The 19,223-nt window shown below is 42.1% G+C and overlaps 1 protein-coding gene and 1 long non-coding RNA gene across 10 annotated transcripts in view; one reads left to right on the top strand and one right to left on the bottom strand.

The window, feature by feature from the left end:
* The window catches only part of RARB (retinoic acid receptor beta), a 324,329-nt gene that overhangs the window by 164,339 nt on the left and 140,767 nt on the right, over positions 1-19,223 (bottom strand). The gene's annotated exons all lie outside the window — the stretch shown is intronic.
* LOC112531715 lies at positions 10,534-18,939 on the top strand. 4 transcript variants are annotated; one of them, XR_006936867.1, is made up of 4 exons: positions 10,534-10,647; positions 10,983-11,119; positions 12,692-12,753; positions 13,511-18,939. It is a non-coding gene; the product is annotated as an uncharacterized LOC112531715 (long non-coding RNA). The 4 variants fall into 4 exon arrangements; XR_005857782.2 differs by having other exon boundaries at positions 12,591-12,753; positions 16,183-18,939; XR_005857783.2 differs by having other exon boundaries at positions 12,591-12,753.

The raw sequence follows: 19,223 nt of genomic DNA, 5'->3' as shown, positions 1-19,223 counted from the left end.
GGGCACATACCTCAACAGACAGCTAAAAAAAAAAGAAAAAAAAATTAAAAGCCCTTTTTCTGATAGACAAGTTATTATACACTGGAAGAGAGGAATCATCAGGAACAAAATCCTGAATAGTGCTGACTACCCACAAATCCCATAAAAAAAAAAGTCAAGCAAACGGTGGAACTCCTCACCCTTAATCCTGGATTTATACATGTGTTCTAATTAAAAACAAATTGAATTTCAAAGCCATTTGGAATAAAAGGGCAGCTCAAGAAGGAGAGCTATACGGAGATCTATATATAAAAACAGACCTATATATAAACATCGGTTATTTTAGTATCTGGTTTGCTTACTGCCAGCATGACATAACCACCAACAGATGAACAGCACATTATAGAAAACTGACTTTTTCCTTTTTTAAATCTGGGAAAGAAGTGGTAGTGCAGAGGAAGCGTAAGATAACAATGGCCTGGCAGGAAAAAGTAGCATCCATCCTCCAGCTGTCATTTCCAAGAGGGAACTTGGAAGAGGTTTCCCTGGAAAATAAGAGAGCTCTCTCAAATTCATTTTTATGGTTTGTTTTCCAAACACCTGGTGAAGGGTAGGTCTGGTTCTGGCCTAGGAAATACCGCGTGTGTTTTATCAAACTTTCTTTGCAGAGTTAGACAGGAGAGAGGCTGCATAGGACAGGCTGTGGCTGAGCACAGGGAAGGAAGCCAGTGGGGCAGGGAGGCTGTGCAAGCCTCCATCTTCCCACCCTGGAGCAGAGCTGGGGACACCTGGGTTTGGCCTCCAGCCCTGACACGGCTTCCACACGTTTCTCTGGGCATGGGAACTCGATCACCATGCCTCCCCTCTCCAGTACCTCCGCTCTTCCTGTCTGCCCGTCTCCTCTGATTAAAGTTTGAACTCTCAAAGCCCGGGCTGTGTGTTCATATGGTATTTAAAGCAGTATGGCTTGATACGAGTTGGCACATTCATGTGCAGTGAAATAAATCAATCAATAGTCAGCAGAGCTACGTTCCAGCACACCGAGGACAGATAAGTCTGCTACAGAGTCTGTCTCTAGCTTCTAGCTTTGTTTTCAAGAACCTTGAGGATAATTCTTACTTAAATATATAATGAAAGATTAGGCCTAAATCTGTAATAAACATGAAATTGAAGTTATGCATATAAACCTGTTCTGCACAATGAATAGCAGTTATTGTCCCCCTCACAGTAAAAGTATTACACACAGAAGTCTCCTTGAGGCACGAGTAGCTATCAAACTGCCTCCGCACCTAATTCTGATTTCACTGCTGAATAGAGCAGTGGGTTTGGGAAGCTCTCTGCAAGACCACAAAAATAAACGTCAGTTGTTTACTGAAGAAAAGAAATGGGAAACACATGAATTTATTTATGCACTGAAACAACTGCTCCCATTTGGTTCAGGGGAACTACTGCACAGCAGGGATGAACGGAATCGTGCCTGCTGCCTTTTCTTGCTGTCAGTGGCTCAGCGACGTTGTGTGTGTGCCTCACTCGCCTGTCTGCTGCCCTTGGGTGCTCTTAAATAACCAGGTGCCACATTTCAGCATAAACTCCGTGCTGCTCAGTCAGCAGGGGACACAGGGTGGAAGGAAACTTGCTGGAAACTACAGTGACAAATGCTCCGGCACCTTACAGCAAAGTCACAGACTCTCTTAAACTAGCTGTTAAAGTGTCTATATTTTAATTTTAATGGCGAATCTTATGGAACAGACATGTTGGAAAGGCAATAAATAATAAGTTATTGTACCTGATCTTTCATTTCTGAATAGTTAAGGAGATTAATGTACTCATCTGCATTGCCACTCCGAGCTATGCTGAAATGAAACCTCACGCAGAGCAGCTTATCCTCTATTGTTGACGTATCAAAGCAGGGGCTTGCTTTGACACATGTCTCCACAATACGTGCCACAGCTCCTTGTTTGGATTTTCTTCTCTAAATCAAAGGTAGATCAATAAATTAATTTAACTAGCACATCAGAATAGTCATTATTGGGTCTTACACATAATGGAGGAAATCTAACAACTTCAAAAGAGATTTGGCAAATGAACACAAGCCTTTGTAAACGGAGCTAGAATGTGACCATATCACATATCTAAATCTCAAAAAAATTCAGCAAAACCACAAACCAGAGTCTTACTTCAGGCAAAAACACTGAGATTTCCCTTAAAAACCAAGCAAATTACCTACTTGTGACCAAGATGCTACAAACTCGTCTCATTGGGATTCTAGTTGAAAACCAGTCAATAAAGAATTCTGCATCTTTGATTTTTCTTGTCTTTTTTTGAGAAAGAAAACCTTTCAAAAAGGTGAGGGGGAGAGGGGGGAAACGTCTTCCCAGACTTGGCAATGAAGCAGAATTTTAAAATTGTTGAAAAAAATGGTTTATTGGAGTTTTCAACACCTATGATCTCATTCATAAACAAAGGCAGAAGTTTGCAAAGGCAGCAATTCTGTGCAGCACACTGCTGCTTCTTCTAACACACGCATCAAACGCCGCATGCCAGCACTCACCAGGGGTTGTGTTCAGCAAAAAACAGACAGCTCTACTAGCTGTCACTTTGCAACATACATGGATATCTATTAAAAAATTGTGTAACTGCAGCAGAAAAACAACACGCATCTTTCATCTTAACTTACTGATAATTAAGTCACTCATATCATTTCTGTCTTGGTAGTTTTACAAAGAAGCTGAACAACTGTGAACTCAACTGAAATGTGGAGTGAAAAAAAAGCTCTTCTTTGAAGGTTTTTGCGAAATTCTGCAGCACATGCACAGAAAAAATAACCTTGTCAATACAAAATGCCTTAAAGGAATCTCCTATCAAAACCACAGCGAGGATGTAGACTGTTGACTGAAAAGGAGAGATCAGTGCAGTCTCCAGAGACGGTATCAAAGACAGAGACTCTAAGCAGCAGCAGATTTAGCAGATCTCTCACTTCCATCTCTTCACTGCAGGATGCCGGCCACCCCAAGAGACTAGCTTACTTCAAACAGAGGGAATGATCAGCGACAGACTCAAAATTAAGCTTACATGGTTTCGCAAAAGACTGGGGTGTTTCTGAGAGATAAATACACAGATGAAGTTGGAATGAGGAGTGCGCCAAATGCTGCTGGCATCCTCCTAGACTCAGTTGGCAACTTTTAGGAGGAGAACTGCTGGGCTCCACACAACACCAGGATGCTCACCAGCGCCCACTGATCGTGCCGACCCCAATACCCTCACTTCTTATTACTTCAGGTAAATAGGGCAAGTCAAGAGATCTTGATGTAATTTATAGAGAATGGTGAAAATATACATTCAAATCATCAGACATCGCTGAGCAAGACCTGTGCGTCTGGACAGAATGTGCTGTGGACTTTGGGACAGGGAAGGAGGAGATGCTAAGTGATGATGAGATCCCTAAAACAGGGAGCTGCAGTCCGGTCTGAATGTGGATCGTGCCACAGTAGCAACTCTGGCCTCCTGTGGGAAGTAGGTTCTTATGTTAAAGAGTACCTCCCACTTCCAAAGATAGTCTACCCATCATCATTTGCTGGACATTAGCCTTAAATCTACAAAGTTACAAGTCAGCAGCTTTAGACACTTAGCATTACTCAGAATACAGCCTGCTTTAAGGCCAAACCCGCTCTCACAAAGTGTAGAGATGCTGTGCTCCGACAGTATTTTCCCCCAGTAGTACTAGGAACACTGTCACAGCTCTAGGTCATCAGGAGTAATACAAATTTTCTAAGATAAGAATGTTAGCTTTCCTCTTCCATGACTGCACGATGCTCACTGATTAAACATTTGTTCTCTAAAACTGGAAATGTTATTTTGCATCAGGAAATCATAGAGGTTTTGATTTGTTTTGGCTTTCATTTGGCAGCTTGCCTCTATAAAAAAAATGATACAGGAAGAAGCATACCGTACTTATGCTGTACATGAAGATAAGGTCTATCAAAAACCTCTCCACAGCTGGAACAAATACATAAATAGCCACACTTTGAAACTGCCTCCTATCCACACATTCAAATCCCTGAAACGTAGACAAGTTTACGCTATCTGGAACAGTGTACAGTGAAGATAGTAAGGGCAACAGATGACAACACATCCCTACTGGGAAATTCTGGGTCAGCTGATGGAGAACCACCTTCTGTCATTGGGAAGTGCTTGGCAATGATTTCCCCCATGCTTCCATGGGGCAAGTGCTACCTTACTGATGGGGAGCAGGGGAAGGGAAAGGGGGAGAAAAGTAAAAGGTGGGAAAAGAAAAGAGAAAGTCTGTTCTTTCACAGGGCTGGAAATCTCACTGCTGCTGGTCGAGCCCTCGTGAAGCTCCCAACTTCCCTCCCAGTGAGAAACTCCACATGAGTCTGAATGCCTTCCAAACACAACACTAAAAACATTTTTTTTTTTTTAATATGTAAGTCTGTCTATGCCTCATTCCCCAGACATGGAGACAATTATACTCCTCATCACACTGAAGTATTCTGAAAACAAAAACGTATGTGTTTGAGGCTCCCAGTCAATGTACGTCACTATTGCTTGTCCTACAAAGGTCTTAGGAAAATAAGAAAAATTATTTGATAATGTACAGTCTAAGCTCTTAATCTACAACAGAATAAATTAATTCTTAATTATTCACTGTTCTCACAAATGCATTTTTATCACTCCTTTGCTTCCTGATTTTCCAAAATGTCTCTTTTCCCAAATGTTTCCTCCAGGCAAAAAATACTTCCCAGGTAAAGTAAAAAAATTCAATCAAATAGAATCCAAATCACGGGGAACATTGATATATTAAGTACTTATTGTGTTTGTAGTAACAGCCTGATGAAAGAACTGCACGAAAGCCCTATGATAATATAAATATAAAATCCTTACACAGGCAAAGATAGACACCAAGCCGCGATACAAATGAATGCCTACTACTGAGTTACATCAAGGCTGAATTTTCCCCTGGAGTCCATGATTGATTAATTCCTCTAACTTTGGTACCTGAAAGACAGGAGATTTTTCTTGGGAGTAAAGAGCCTTATAAGATATACTTAAATGGATTATGTTGATACCTTTCATGATGTAACCCTAATGATAATTTAATTGAAAAAGTGCTTTAAGCCATAATAGTAGAGACGATAGCATTTCCTTTTTTTCACTTTGACAATTATGGGCCAGTTCAGAATTGCTCTCAAAATAAGGAGGAGGACAAATTTCCAATCAACTTAAAAGAATGTGTCAAATTCTACACAAGTTTTCCTCAAGCCAAATACAGAAATGTATTGGCATCAAAGCCCACACATTTTCTCGTCTCCCGTTTCCTCTTCCATCATGGAAATCACTCTTATCCACATGAAAGCATGCTCTTTACTGTACTAGCTTACATACGCCAGTGGGCAAGGCTGCGTGACTTTGCAATGGTTGTTCTCTATCCTTTCTCCTATCATATATGCTTTGCTTGCCTTTTTTAAGAAGTTATTGGGTTTCTAAGATTGAAAGCATCATAATACTAATGAATGTATGGATTATTATCATAACGTATTCCTTTACGACTTCTTTGCAGACACATTGCTACTAAAACCCGAGTAAAGTGATTTTCTGCAAGTGATGGTTCTCCTTTCCATGGCTGTACTGCTGCTTTCTGTATTTCCCACTGAAAATGCCTCTGTGGGGAAGGTCCTCCTGAGGGGACAGCACTCTCGGAGGGTGCGGAAGGACGCAATTCCAGTTTGTCTGTCATCCCATCCTGTTTCCCAGGAGTGAGGGGGGGGAAATTCCAGACAGCTGAAAAAGCTGATTTTCTGCCAATATTTTCAGAGGGCAAGCAGGATGAGCTAGGTATTTATAGAGAAGCTAGCTCAGTATTGATTTCAAGGAAAAATAATAGAAAAGCTGTTAAAAAATGCAATTAGTAAAGAATTACGGGAGGGTAGAATAACTAGTGAAAATCAACAGAGTATTATGGAAAAGAAGTCTTATCACATGAACTTGATATCATTAGAAGTATGTTTGGCAAAACTATTGGAGAAATAACATACTTGGGACTACTGTCAGGCATTTAAATTAGTTTTACATGACATTCCAATTAAAAATTATCAGTGGACATAATCAATGGAGAAAAAATAGATTAAAACCTGGCCTATCTGAAAAAGTAATTGTAAATGGGGAACTATCAGTAATTACAGACATTTCTAAGGCAATTCTATATGGATTTGGTCTCAATCCAATGATGCCCAAATTCTATCAGTAATCGGGGGATAAAGTTAGCAATAATGTCACTGATAAAGGAACGGCACTTGGTAAGAAAATATACCAATCAGTTCTAGGAAGTAAACCACAATAACTGATAAAGTAAAATAAATTTCTAATAAGCAGCATCCCAGAATCATCTGATTTTCAGTTCACACATCCAGAAATGAAAAATATGTCAGTCAGAAAAGACATAGGATGGCCTTGGAAAGCTGTGACTTAAAACAAATCGGTGGTCATCACGGCTGATGAGTTCAATGTATAATTACCATGCAATCCAGTCACAGAGACTACCATCTTTTATATACGGAAACTGCAGCAGAAAGTACCCACTGGCTGTAAACAATGCTAATGAAGCAATGCTGAGATTTCTGGAACCCACTTTTTAAAAAGAAACTCAACCAGTTGGAAATGACACAGGAGAGAGCAAAAACAACCCCCCGTGTTCTGGGTACCCTGTCATATTTTGAAAGAGCAATAAATGTAAGTCTAACTTTGTTGAAGAGAAGAGATTGGCAACACTTCATATCACCTGCAGGAAGAATCCCAGCTCTGTGCAGCAATGAATGCTTGAGTGGAGGTGGATGAACACACCCATGAAGAAAAAGGAAACACAAACAGATAAATCACACTTTTCACCCTGTCTCCTCTAATACCAGTCATTTTATCTGACCACTTTTCATGGTCCGGATTTTAAGGATTGGAAGGAATGATCAGGAAGAGAAGGCACTGGGAAGGACAGTGCAACATGCACTAAGATGATGCAGCTAATCGGGCATAAGTGCTGATACTATGAACAGTAGGGTACTGACAGTGCCCCTCCAACACGCTACACACAGAAGCTTGCTTTTGACAATCCTCTGCCTAAGGCATCAACACACTCTTAGCCACAGAATTTAATCTCTATCCATAATGAAGACAAACACTATGTATGTGCATGCATCAACTGGTGAGGAAGCTCAGAGTAGTTTGTACCCTCAACTTTCTTTTCCAGAAAATTTACTTCATCTGTTGTGCATCCTCTTTCATGAAAACTCTGTAATTTATTTTTCTTCTAACACAGAGACATCAGCACTCCCTAGACAGACAAGATCCAGAGAGGAGCTCCTCTCAAGCCATAGCTACACAGCCTGGTTTTAGCCACCCAGGAAAGTGGGCTCTTAACACCTGTTTCAACCATGAGAACTGTTGATCCTGGCCAGCTTTTATTATGTTGCTCCACATCAACGACTGATCATTTTACTACCCTCAGCCATTCCCGTAGTATCAGTTCTCCTTTGCTTCAAAAATATGCTGTGAGACAAAATATATAGCAACAAAAATATAACAGACTAATAACTACGATGCTTTAATTTTTTCATGAGAATTCTCATGTGTACTTCTCAGCCTATCACCTAAACATTTAATGGATACCACTGCTCAGATAATTGTTAAGCCCTTCCTTGAGGCCCCTTGCAGGTGCTCCGCATCTCCTTTCATGAGGTAGGGTATGAAAGGATGAATCAAGCCCAAGAGGATCACAACTGGCATTGTAAAGCCAAAATGGGAATGTGCTAGCCTCTGTTTCAAACAGTCCTGTATTCCTGAAAAGACGCTAAGGCCACAAACACTATATACGACTTATGTTCCACCTTTATGCACCCACGGTGTCTTCTTATGCCATGAATGTAATCAACAAACACTTGCATTCTCAGGTCTTTTCATTCATCAGCCTTTCATGCACTTCTGCATTTTCTTTTCTTCACTGCTGTACACTCCCTTTGTGGATACGCAGCACTCTTCCAAAGACAGAGAAAAACAAGTTACCTCACCTGTAAAAACATTGCTGAACTGCTCATCACCCATGTTTCTGACAGGGAAATCATGGCAAATCAGCATGCAGAACAGCATTTTAAAGGACGAAAGAGAAGCATTTAGGAAAAAAAAAAATGACAAGAAAAAAGGGAAGAAAAATACAAGGTTATACCTCGACATGATGTGAAGAGAACAAATATACCCACGGGGTATCCAAGGATGCAAGGAGGAGACAGAAGTATCAGCTACAGAATGAAGAAAGCCTACAAATAACCGTAATGCTTAACTTTGCTGTTAGTCTATCCTAATTCTCTACACCACCCTGCTCACCCGTACAGCCTCAGCACAAAGCCTCATCCTTGCTCAGCCCGAGACACTATGGCAGCCCCTGTTTTCTAACAGTATCACATTCATTACCTTACAGAGCATCTTCTGAATGAGGATACGCTGCATTTTTGAGTGATCAGTCAAACCTAAACAATCAATTACATCTTTTGTCAAAACTGTTTACTCTTTCACACTGTGCTGAAGTCATTAAGGATGAACACCAAGCAGGACTAGTTATTTATCCTCCTCCTCTTGCCCTGAAAGGGAATTAATCTTAAACTTTCCGTTTAATGATCTCAATAAAGACTCACTGTAAATGACAGCAGGCTGCTCTGACAAATATTTAAAAAACAGAAGGGCCTTTGAATGATGGAGTTTAGCAATACAAAACTGTTCCTCAACACGTGTATCACATGACACCAAATGTCTGGGGAAGGCAAGGTTAAAAATGTGCTGCCTACCATTCAAGTGGTACAGAAAAACGTGTAGCAATTAGCAATGTATAGAGACTTATTCAAGCTGGGAAAGACAGAAGAAGTGACAGGAACAGACACAAAAGCCATTTTTAAAAGTGCTAGCCAACAAACTATATTCTCTAGAGTGTCTACAAAGAAAATGCAGTCCTTCTGAAGGTAATTAATAAGCATGTTGTAAATACACCTCTCAGGAAGCAAGGCAGCAGTGCATTCCCACGCTGCACGGGGAGGTTTGCTGCTGCCTGGCACCATGTGTGACTGCAGCTGGCACAGTGGCACATCCGGTGAACCCGCCTCCTTCCCAGGGCACAATGCAAAAATGGCAGGGAACTACACTTCAGCTGAGGGGACAGCAACCTATTGCATCATGCTCAGCAGGATGAGCTAAGCGTGCATCCCATGTTCTGGCTTGGCTGAGGCCCTCAGCACATTTTTGCTGCCCCATGCTACACCAATGCTCTCACATGCATCAGAACAAGCCACACTTGCAAACACACTCTGGCCAGACCAGAAGAAGCCAAGATGCTCTAAGCTCTGTTCAAGTGGCTTCTATTGAAACCCAAGAGGGAGATGGGGCTTCGGTGCTCCCTTTGCCATGTGCATGGAGATCCTCCTCCAGGTTAGCAGACTTTGATCAATGTTGCTTGTCTGCACAGAGTACCCCTTCCCTTCCCTTCCCTTCCCTTCCCTTCCCTTCCCTTCCCTTCCCTTCCCTTCCCTTCCCTTCCCTTCCCTTCCCTTCCCTTCCCTTCCCTTCCCTTCCCTTCCCTTCCCTTCCCTTCCCTTCCCTTCCCTTCCCTTCCCTTCCCTTCCCTTCCCTTCCCTTCCCTTCCTTTCTCAAGGAAAAGAGAGTATTTTTTCAAGTACTTGAAGATTTTTTAAAACACACTTCAAAACCAATGGTGTCTTTATTTTCCTGCTTCCCGATTCCACCGCTTCATTCCCTGGATCTCCCTACACCAGAGCAAAGCTGACAGCTCCCCACAGCAGTGAGCTGCATTGACGGCCATCATCTCATTCATATGCACACTCAGAGCACTATAAATCTGCTCAAATATCATCCCTCCCCCGGGGCAATGGTTTTTTTTCCCCAGAATATCTACATTGCTAGCTGCAGAAATTTCTCCTTCTAATTAACTTACAGGATCCAAATACCACCAGCTGGAACCACAGAGTACAGCTCGAGAGCTGAAGGCACTGAACTGAGTTTGGAGGAGGAAGAGGGTGTTTCTTATTGTTGCGTTGCTTTTGGGCTTTTTTTTTCCCCGTCATTTACCAGCTAGCATGCTGAAAACTATTGGACCCTTTATCAGCACATGAATGGGCAGCGAATAATCCATGAACGGAGTGCACTGAAACTATCCACGCAACTCCTAACTGGTATTTTTTGTTGGACGTGTCACATCACATTGTTTCTGACATGTCACATCTGTGTCTGAGTCACAGTGCAACCTGGTGAAAGAACAAAGCACAGCACAGTGCGGCACGACACACTGGTAAGGTGGAAAGCACACACACTGCTGACTGACTGCTCAGCAGTACTTTGGATATAGTTAATTCCTTCCAAAACACAAGAACAAAGTTCACAGAAGGTTAAAGTGCATACGCAGAGTTTAATAATCTATTAACGTAATAACCTGTCATACACAACAAAGCAATCAGCTGGTAGGATTTGCCAGAAAGACTTCACTTTGCAAACAGTACTTGCAGCAATGCCTGATTCATTGCACTACCTGCGCACATAGGGAAGGGCAGTGTTTCTGGAATAAGAATGATCCAATGCATGAGCTGAGCAGCTACTTCTAAGGTAGAAAACAAAGCAGCAGCCAAATCATGTTATCAACTTTTTTTGTTTTTTATCAACATTTTTGTTGCTGAAAAATGTGTATGAGGGTTGAATTCAGGCATGCTGGGAGAGAGATCCTGATTTCACAGTAGCTTTGAACAGTGGCACAATCAACTCATTAAGTCAACAGTGCCTTCTACCTCCTGTTTTCTTAATGAACAGCCCTTGGTTTTATTGGATTTTGCTTATTTCTTGCACACAGCAAGTCTGGTCTTTGTTTTAATTTAAAACCAAACTTTCACACAGCCATCTTGCTGGCATCAGGGAGAGACCAACCAGACTTCTTCCTTCTACAGACACACAGGCAGTCTTCTTCCTCCAGCTGCCTGTTCCTTACCATGGTGGGCCTACGCTGGGACAGCAAGCGCCTTGTTCTCCTGGAGAATGAGCTGGGACCTCTGGGAGCTCCAAGAAAGAGCTTCATAAAGAGCAGGTTTGTGTTACAGCACTAACGGGGACTCTAACATTAAGGACGGTGTGATTTGTGATGATGATCTTAACCTAACACCACTTAAAGAAATAAATTAGTTACTGTCTTTTAGAGCCATTCATATTTTGCCCAAATAAGGCTTCAAGAAAGTTACAACTGGAATTCTTTTGGCTTGGGGTACTGCTTTTGCTGCCTAAATAAGCCCATAGAGCACTTAACCAGTAAAAGAATAATGACGCCAGCAAAGTGCTCCTAGTGTTATACCAACATGTGCATGCTTTGGATCAGTACAGTAAAAACATCATGAATGAATGAAAGAAGCTACAGGAGTAAACCCCACCATTTTGCTGCAATAACAGAGGCTCACTAGGTGCTCATGTGAATACAGTGTTGTAGTCATACCTCACTGATATAGGTATGCAGGCAGAAGCATTTGGTAAAGACCTTAGAAGAGATTTATAGAGGGGAAAGGGAAGGGAAGGGAAGGGAAGGGAAGGGAAGGGAAGGGAAGGGAAGGGAAGGGAAGGGAAGGGAAGGGAAGGGAAGGGAAGGGAAGGGAAGGGAAGGGAAGGGAAGGGAAGGGAAGGGAAGGGAAGGGAAGGGAAGGGAAGGGAAGGGAAGGGAAGGGAAGGGAAGGGAAGGGAAGGGAAGGGAAGGGAAGGGAAGGGAAGGGAAGGGAAGGGAAGGGAAGGGAAGGGAAGGGAAGGGAAGGGGGAGGAGGGGAGGGGAGGGGAGGGAAGGGGGGAGGAGGGGAGGGGAGGGGAGGGGAGGGGAGGGGAGGGGAGGGGAGGGGAGGGGAGGGGAGGGGAGGGGAGGGGAGGGGAGGGGAGGGGAGGGGAGGGGAGGGGAGGGGAAGAGAGGAGAGGAGAGGAGAGGAGAGGAGAGGAGAGGAGAGGAGAGGAGAGGAGAGGAGAGGAGAGGAGAGGAGAGGAGAGGAGAGGAGAGGAGAGGAGAGGAGAGGAGAGGAGAGGAGAGGAGAGGAGAGGAGAGGAGAGGAGAGGAGAGGAGAGGAGAGGAGAGGAGAGGAGAGGAGAGGAGAGGAGAGGAGAGGAGAGGAGAGGAGAGGAGAGGAGAGGAGGTTGATGGCCAAATCCTGAGAGGGCTGCAGTCATACTACTCAGTCCAGTTATATGGTAATACAAGAGAACAAGAAAAAAAGCAAAGGGAGGCCAAATTTTGCTTGACCTTCTCAAGAAATGGTCTTTGCTTTTGCTGAGGTTTTCCTGTGACTGGGGAGGTTTTGTTGGGTTTTGTCGTTGCTGCTTAAAGGAGTATGTGTGCAGTTTTGCAGCAATAAAAATAGGGTCCCTAAAGGGATCCACTTATCCAACAATGCATAGTTGAGAATACAGTGACACTCAGGCTCTAACCTTAGAGTCTGCTTGCCTTGCACCTGTGAGAAGGATGCACTTAAAACTACTCTAGAAAACAGAAGCCACATACAAGTCATGTTTTGGAAATCTCTGTTTCATAGCTAATACTCTCTCCTACCCTACTGTGGTTTCACCGAGTGTCCTATGAAGTAGCACGGTCCTCGTGTGAAATATCTTGGCCCACTTTTTTCCATGTTGGCAGTGCCTGGAACTGACACAACCCATGCTGAGCATCCTGCAGTATCACCACCATGATTCAAACACGTGAGTGAATTCATCCAATTCCCTTGCATGCTAAAGTAAATCCTGCACTTGAGACAACTCCTGGGGGAAGGACTGTTTGCCAAAGGATCTTGCAGACCAAATAAAATCAATGGGTTGATAAGGAAAATGGAAGGGTTTAATTTTTGAGAGAGTGTTTTTTAAACATATTTATCCCAGTGCATGTGACTGAAACCTGAAGGTGCATCATGATGACAATAGAAAAATCCTTAAAACTGCAAATTTTGGCACCATGTTTTCATAAGATCCCTTCTACCATCACCAAGAATTATGTGACAGGCACTCTGGAGGAGAGATTTACAACTTTCTATTCAAGCCCCCTGGCCATCAATCTAAAGAATCAATTCCTGCTACTTCCAAACAGCAATGCAACCGAAGACAGGCCAAATACACATCTTTAAAAATACAATCACAAAGTCAGAGTGTACAGAAGGTACCTCTGTTACATAGTTATGAAACCAGGAAGCCACATCCATCTTTACCAACATGTTTTGCCTTTGCTGATGCTGTTTTGAAACAACACAAGGACTGCAAGATGATTTTCTTACTGAGTAGCACCATACTTTGAGTAATACATTACTAGTGGGACTCCCCTGATGATGTATTACACTAATGCATCATTAGGATGATGTTTTGCACTGATGATATATTACAGTGCAACATAATGAGAGCAATAGCTCACTGGGTGCATAATCCTGCCAGGAGCTGTGCGCCTGCAGCTCTCTGACTTCATTTGCAGTTCGGGGTGTCCAAGGCTGAGATGGATTAGATCTTCAGATACACACAGCATAAAGGATGGCATGGTCAGAGAAACACCAACACACAGGTGAGTGCCGTTAATTGCAGAATACAACTTACAGTGTGCTAATATCAAGATTCACTTTGGCATCGCACTTTTACACCTGTGCAAAACATCTTCAGACTAGGAGAAGCTGCTGCAGGGAGGGTTGCTGAGGTCACTTATCTTTATGCTTGCCTGCAGCAGCCATGCTAGGAGGCTGTTTGGTATGATAAAATATTTGGCTCAAGTTTTCCATGCCAAATGTCTGTTCCAAGGAGGGTGAAGCTGGGGGAAGAGGCTAGCCCTTTGTTTTTAGTCAGTAACTTCAATGAAATCAGTTTCATTCAGCTGTTTCTATGAACCAGACTCAGAAAACAAAACAAAACAAAACAAAACAGGTAGTTTCACCACAAAGGAAAGATTCTAGTGAGGTTTTTTTTTCTGACCTTTTTTAAAAAACAGAGCTATTTGATCTGTATGAAATTTGAAAAGATCTCCACACTGTGATCAATGTCACTGACAAGAGGGCAACATTTAAAGAGTTGTGAACTATTCACTGTTAAGCCATAGATGATGTTCAAAGAGAGGGTAAGCTGATATATAAACAAGGAACAAACAAGCCAGTTTAGTTAACGGAAGAACTCCTCCTTGAGTCTCTTGCAAAACCATTAACATTTACAACTGAAGCACAATTTCATTACTATTTAGTTTTCATTTCAGTATCTTCGGGGTACTTCTTGACCAAGGGGCCATGAGCACACACACAAAAATATCAGATATCCTGCCTGCAATCTCCAAATTGGTGGACTTATTCAGTTCTGAGAAACAGCAGTATTTTAGACAACTGCTGAATGTGCTCTGCAGGTTTGGCTCCCAGGTTCTCCTCAATAACAACCATCCATGATGGACAGCCCAGACTCTCTGGGGAACATAAGCTTATCTGCTCATAAACTCAGAAAAAAAACTGGCTTTCATAACTTTCTCCTGACAACTGTAATTGAGAAACCACAGGATATTTAATGAATCAGAGTGAGTACGGCCATCCCAACTATCTAAATGATGAGTTAATATATCCAATCTTTTTCTTCATGTGCAGCCTTTCAGACCGCCTGAGCTACACAGCTCTGTTTCGTAGATGCTATCTCCAGCCAGTTAACAAACAGGTTGAGAAAAGAGATCTGATCTTTCCAGTTCTCATCTTTTACCCAGTCCCACAGCGCATTTGCACCAGCAAAGAAAAGCACAGTTTTAGAAGACTATTTCTCATCAGCCTCCCAGCTTTGTTTAACCTCCAACACATACTGGGATAAATGAATTTATGTGAACAAGATTATGCCAGACGAGAATCATAATGCCTTGGAGAGTGGCATGAGCCTACTCATCGGGGCAGAGGGATGAGAAGACGGCACGCTCTGCATGACCAATGCAGCAAGGAGGGAATAGCACAGCCCACACAAAGGAGGCAGCTATGCTGTCCCAGAGCCTGGGGTTGGCAGTGAAAACTCAGCCCTTAAGGAAGCTGGAAAAAATAGAAAAGAAAAAAAAAAAAACAGAATGGATTCATGCATTTCCTCCACAATGCGCCCATGTAAGGGCCAACCACATTCTGGCCATAAATTCTCTGGCACAGGAGCATTATACCAACTGAAAGGAATGTCTTTCCATCTGTGTATTTCCCCTAAGGCGCTCACTTGATAATGAAACCAGTTAAGGTCTTTGGGTTCACAATGTTATTATAGTCGGATAATATTTTGTTTGCAGCAGAGCCTGAAGAACTCCTAAGTAGCATATTACAGGCACTATACACCTGTTAAGTCATGGCGTTTCTTCTGTAAGTGGACAAATCTGTTTTAGCCATCTCCAGAGATTTTCCGCTCACAGTTAATTATGAAGCGCTGACTGTACTCATTTCCTGATCTTAAAGGGAATCTATAACAAATTTATGCCACAGGTGAAGCCTGTTCCCTCTGTCCCTCAGAAATACCAGCAATTCTCCTAGAGGCATTGACTGCTTTCCTTCACCCCTTTCCCCTGCTCTCCTGGTGCCTGTGCTCCAACAAAAAACAGGCTTAGAAAATTGGAAAAAAGGTGCATGCTTCTAAGCAGCTGACCAAGCTCAATGTTTTAGAAAATAAGTTATTAAAAACACATTTGAACATGCACACACACAAACAAAATGGCACAGGCGGCCAGTCAAAGGTCGTTCTAAAGAGACCCGTGGTGGACATCCACAGGATGGACCTGGTTCGCTGCAGCCCCAGTTGCTCTGCAGTCAGTGATGCCCATAGGAAGAGCAATCCAGCACAGCAGTGGGGTTTTCTTCACTCTCTGTGCATGCATGCATTGCTACAAGTGTCCATGTGCTTCTGAACAATGTGGGGAATAATTCTGTTTAAAGAGATCAATTTGTTTAGTTCTAAACTCATGAAAACCACGTTCATCCTAAGATAAATATCATACTACATAGTCTTGATCAAAACCATAATTGTTCCTTGTACAGTACAAGATATTCTGAAATGAGGTCAGGTAAGATAAGCATTCTGGGGAAAAAGATAAGGAAAAGTAGTCCATCCTAAGAAAAAAGGGCACTTTGTTCTGACAGACACCATTCTTCATGCTTCTTCAAACAGGGTAGTGTCTGATCCCAGGCACACATACTTGGACACAAGTCTACCTGACCTCAGAGATAGATGCTAGATCAATGGTTCCCAACTTTCTGGACCAACAGACAATTGACAAGGATCAGCATTTTTCTCAAATCATCACACACGTTCACCATCAACCTTTTGCTTAGAAAATCGTTAAAGGTGACGTGACTCGGCAAGACTGGCTGTGCCTTCTTCCCTGCTGCCCTTGGAGGAAGACCAGTGCTCTGAGGGCCTCAGCTGGTGCCATGTCAGATAACTTAGGAGATTAATTCAGTAACCAGCTCACACATTTACAAGCTCTTTTACATGCAGGCAAAAGCTACTTCCTGTGTAATCATCAAGGCTCAGCCTCCTTCCCTGCCTGACCTCCCCTTCTCTTCGCTATCAAAAATGAGCCTTACCCCCCTAGTGAAGGCTTCTGCATCCCTCTCACCAAAGACATCACCTTACCGAAGGTGCCATCCTTCTACATTGAAGATAAACATGAAGCAATTCCTCTAGTACTGAAAGAGGGAGCAGAGAAGTCTTCTGCAATTATATGTACAGTTGTATGTATGCTTTTGTTTTGGAGGAAAGCAGAGAAACACCAAAGAAATCAATTAAAAAAGAAAAAGGGAGACAAATGGACTTAGACCTGAAGCTATAAGAAGCAGACTTTGGATGCTGAATTCCTTGTGTGATTGATTATTATTGTATAGCTCTTTGCCCACCTCAAACAAGAGATCTGTCTGCAAAGTACACTTTTCTTCCAAACAGAAGAAACCTGCTAGACCCCAAGATGCGTTCACGGAATCTAACCAGACATTAATGCCAGAGACACTAATATCAGGGAGTCACTACAGAAGCAGAACTTCAGGAGAACAGTTTTAACATTATTTAGACCTTCTTAAACTTTCTGTTCCCAAAGAAAGCAGGGACATGCATTACTTATCTTTTCCTTGCTTTCATACTGGGACTACAGCAGTGGAGACTTCTGGGCATCAAAAGAAGTATCATGGCCCAGAAATGATTAAAAGCTGAGTAGTAAGCGGCAACTTAGGGAGAAAAGAAATGCACATATCTCACACTTTGAAGTGCAAATAGACTTTCTCTGTACATCTGATGACCCTCGCAAATTTTGGCTTGTCCACTGTGTATTTTCATCACTGTTAGAAACATAACAACACAGTTGTAGAGTGCTCCACAATTTTGACAGAGGTTTGGCAGAAGCCCATTTTAAACTGCCATTAAGAGTGACTTTTCCTATATTTGCACTGTTGATGGACTGCTCCATTTAGACTTTTACCTTTGCTATAGAACACTTCAGCTACGTCTTGGACAGCAAATTACAAATTATTTGGTTACTGGAAAAAAAGGTGAAATTGGAGTATTTCCCATACAATATTTCAGTACTTGTGGAGTTCAACAAAATGGCACATTTTTTGTGACTTGTGCTGTATATTTTAATTTACTTTCCCAAACATAGCAATGATTCACATTTTTTACTGTAAACAAATATGATTACCTATTTGCAAAATCAAAGATACTGCAGTATGTTTCCACCAAGTTTTGTCCAAGTAACTACATATTAAAATGGCAGACATCCCTTCAAATAACATCCTGGCAGAGCTTGCTTCTTCTGCAAGTAATAAAAGTGGAGGAGAGCAGATCGTGCTCCAAGATGCTTGGCTACAGCGGTATGAGACAGTTGATGTGTTCCAAATGTCTGTCAGATTACTTAGCAAAACCAACCACTGTTAATCAATAGTGAAATCTTTTTCTTTGTGGCTTAGCTATATTTCTGTTTTTGTTAAACAGAAGAAAATTGCCAATTAAGTGGACTCTGCTAGACCGTGCAGCTAGGGGAAACACACTGTCAAACTGACTGGCTTAGTTAAGAGTTAAGAGGACACAGTTCAATTGCAGTTCAGTTACAATACTTAATCGATCACCGACTGCCCATGTGGGTTTTGTGAAGCAAGCTGCAGCATCTTACTCTTGCTCTTTACAAAAATCACGTCAGCCTCCACAGTCTGCCCTGGTTTTAAGCATTCAATCATTTCTTTAAAAAGCACCAAGCCCAGATTTGCATTCTAGGATGTGAGCCTTCCTTCACCTCAATCGTTTGGCTCAGAAGTCGCATCCTTTTCCCTTACTCTTCGTGCGTCTGTCTTATTTTTTTTTATTCCAAACTACTTGGAACAGAGATCGTATCTCCCTCTTTGTTTGGAAACTCTCTAGCAGTTTGTGTACTGCAGCAGTATAATAAATAAAAAGTAATAAAAATGTTAGGAAAGTCCTTAGAAAAGTCCATGTTATTTTTACAATTACTCATGCTGTCGCTATTTAAGAAACAATGCCAGGAAGATCTAGAAGGGGACTTAAAACAGTTTCTGCGAGAATATGCAATCAAAATGATGATGTTACCAACAGCAAAATGCTTTGCAAGGTGTACAGCTTCTCATGCTGCTTTTTCAAGTGCTTCTAACAGATGTTCAATTTCAAGTGGTCTGCAGATACCAATAGGCTTATAGTTCTGCATGAATCGGAGCAGCAGATGTGCCCTGCATTATGTTTTGCTATTCCCTTTATGAATTGATATGTCACCTCGTGGGTTTATAGCTAGTTAATTTTGCAATGACATCACTATTTCTGTACTTGTAATGATTCTCACAGGATTTAATTTCTCAAATAACAGAACTCTTGATCCTTGAATTGCTATGTGAAAGCAATATATAATAAACAGATTTGTTTACATGATACAGTTCTATTTCCCACCAAATGTCTTCACCGATAGCTTTTAGGTAATGCTGGTATGCAGGTGAATTCTTCCAAAGACTGTAGATTTACAATATGGCCTCGTTTCAGGACAGCAGACAACTGCACATCTCTCTGCAGGATCATTACAAGCAAGCATGTACCGCTCACTGGTTGGAAGAAACAAGGATAAAAAACAGAGTATGCACAGAAACAGCAGGGATTCCCTCTATCTCTGCTAGTCGTACCCAAATGAAATCACACTACACAGGAAACTGCACAGTATT

This window comes from Gallus gallus, chromosome 2 (genome assembly GCF_016699485.2).
Source record: "Gallus gallus isolate bGalGal1 chromosome 2, bGalGal1.mat.broiler.GRCg7b, whole genome shotgun sequence".
Lineage (NCBI taxonomy): Eukaryota > Metazoa > Chordata > Aves > Galliformes > Phasianidae > Gallus > Gallus gallus.
The sequence above is the reverse complement of the archived record's forward strand: the minus strand, read 5'-3'. Positions and strand labels throughout refer to the sequence as shown.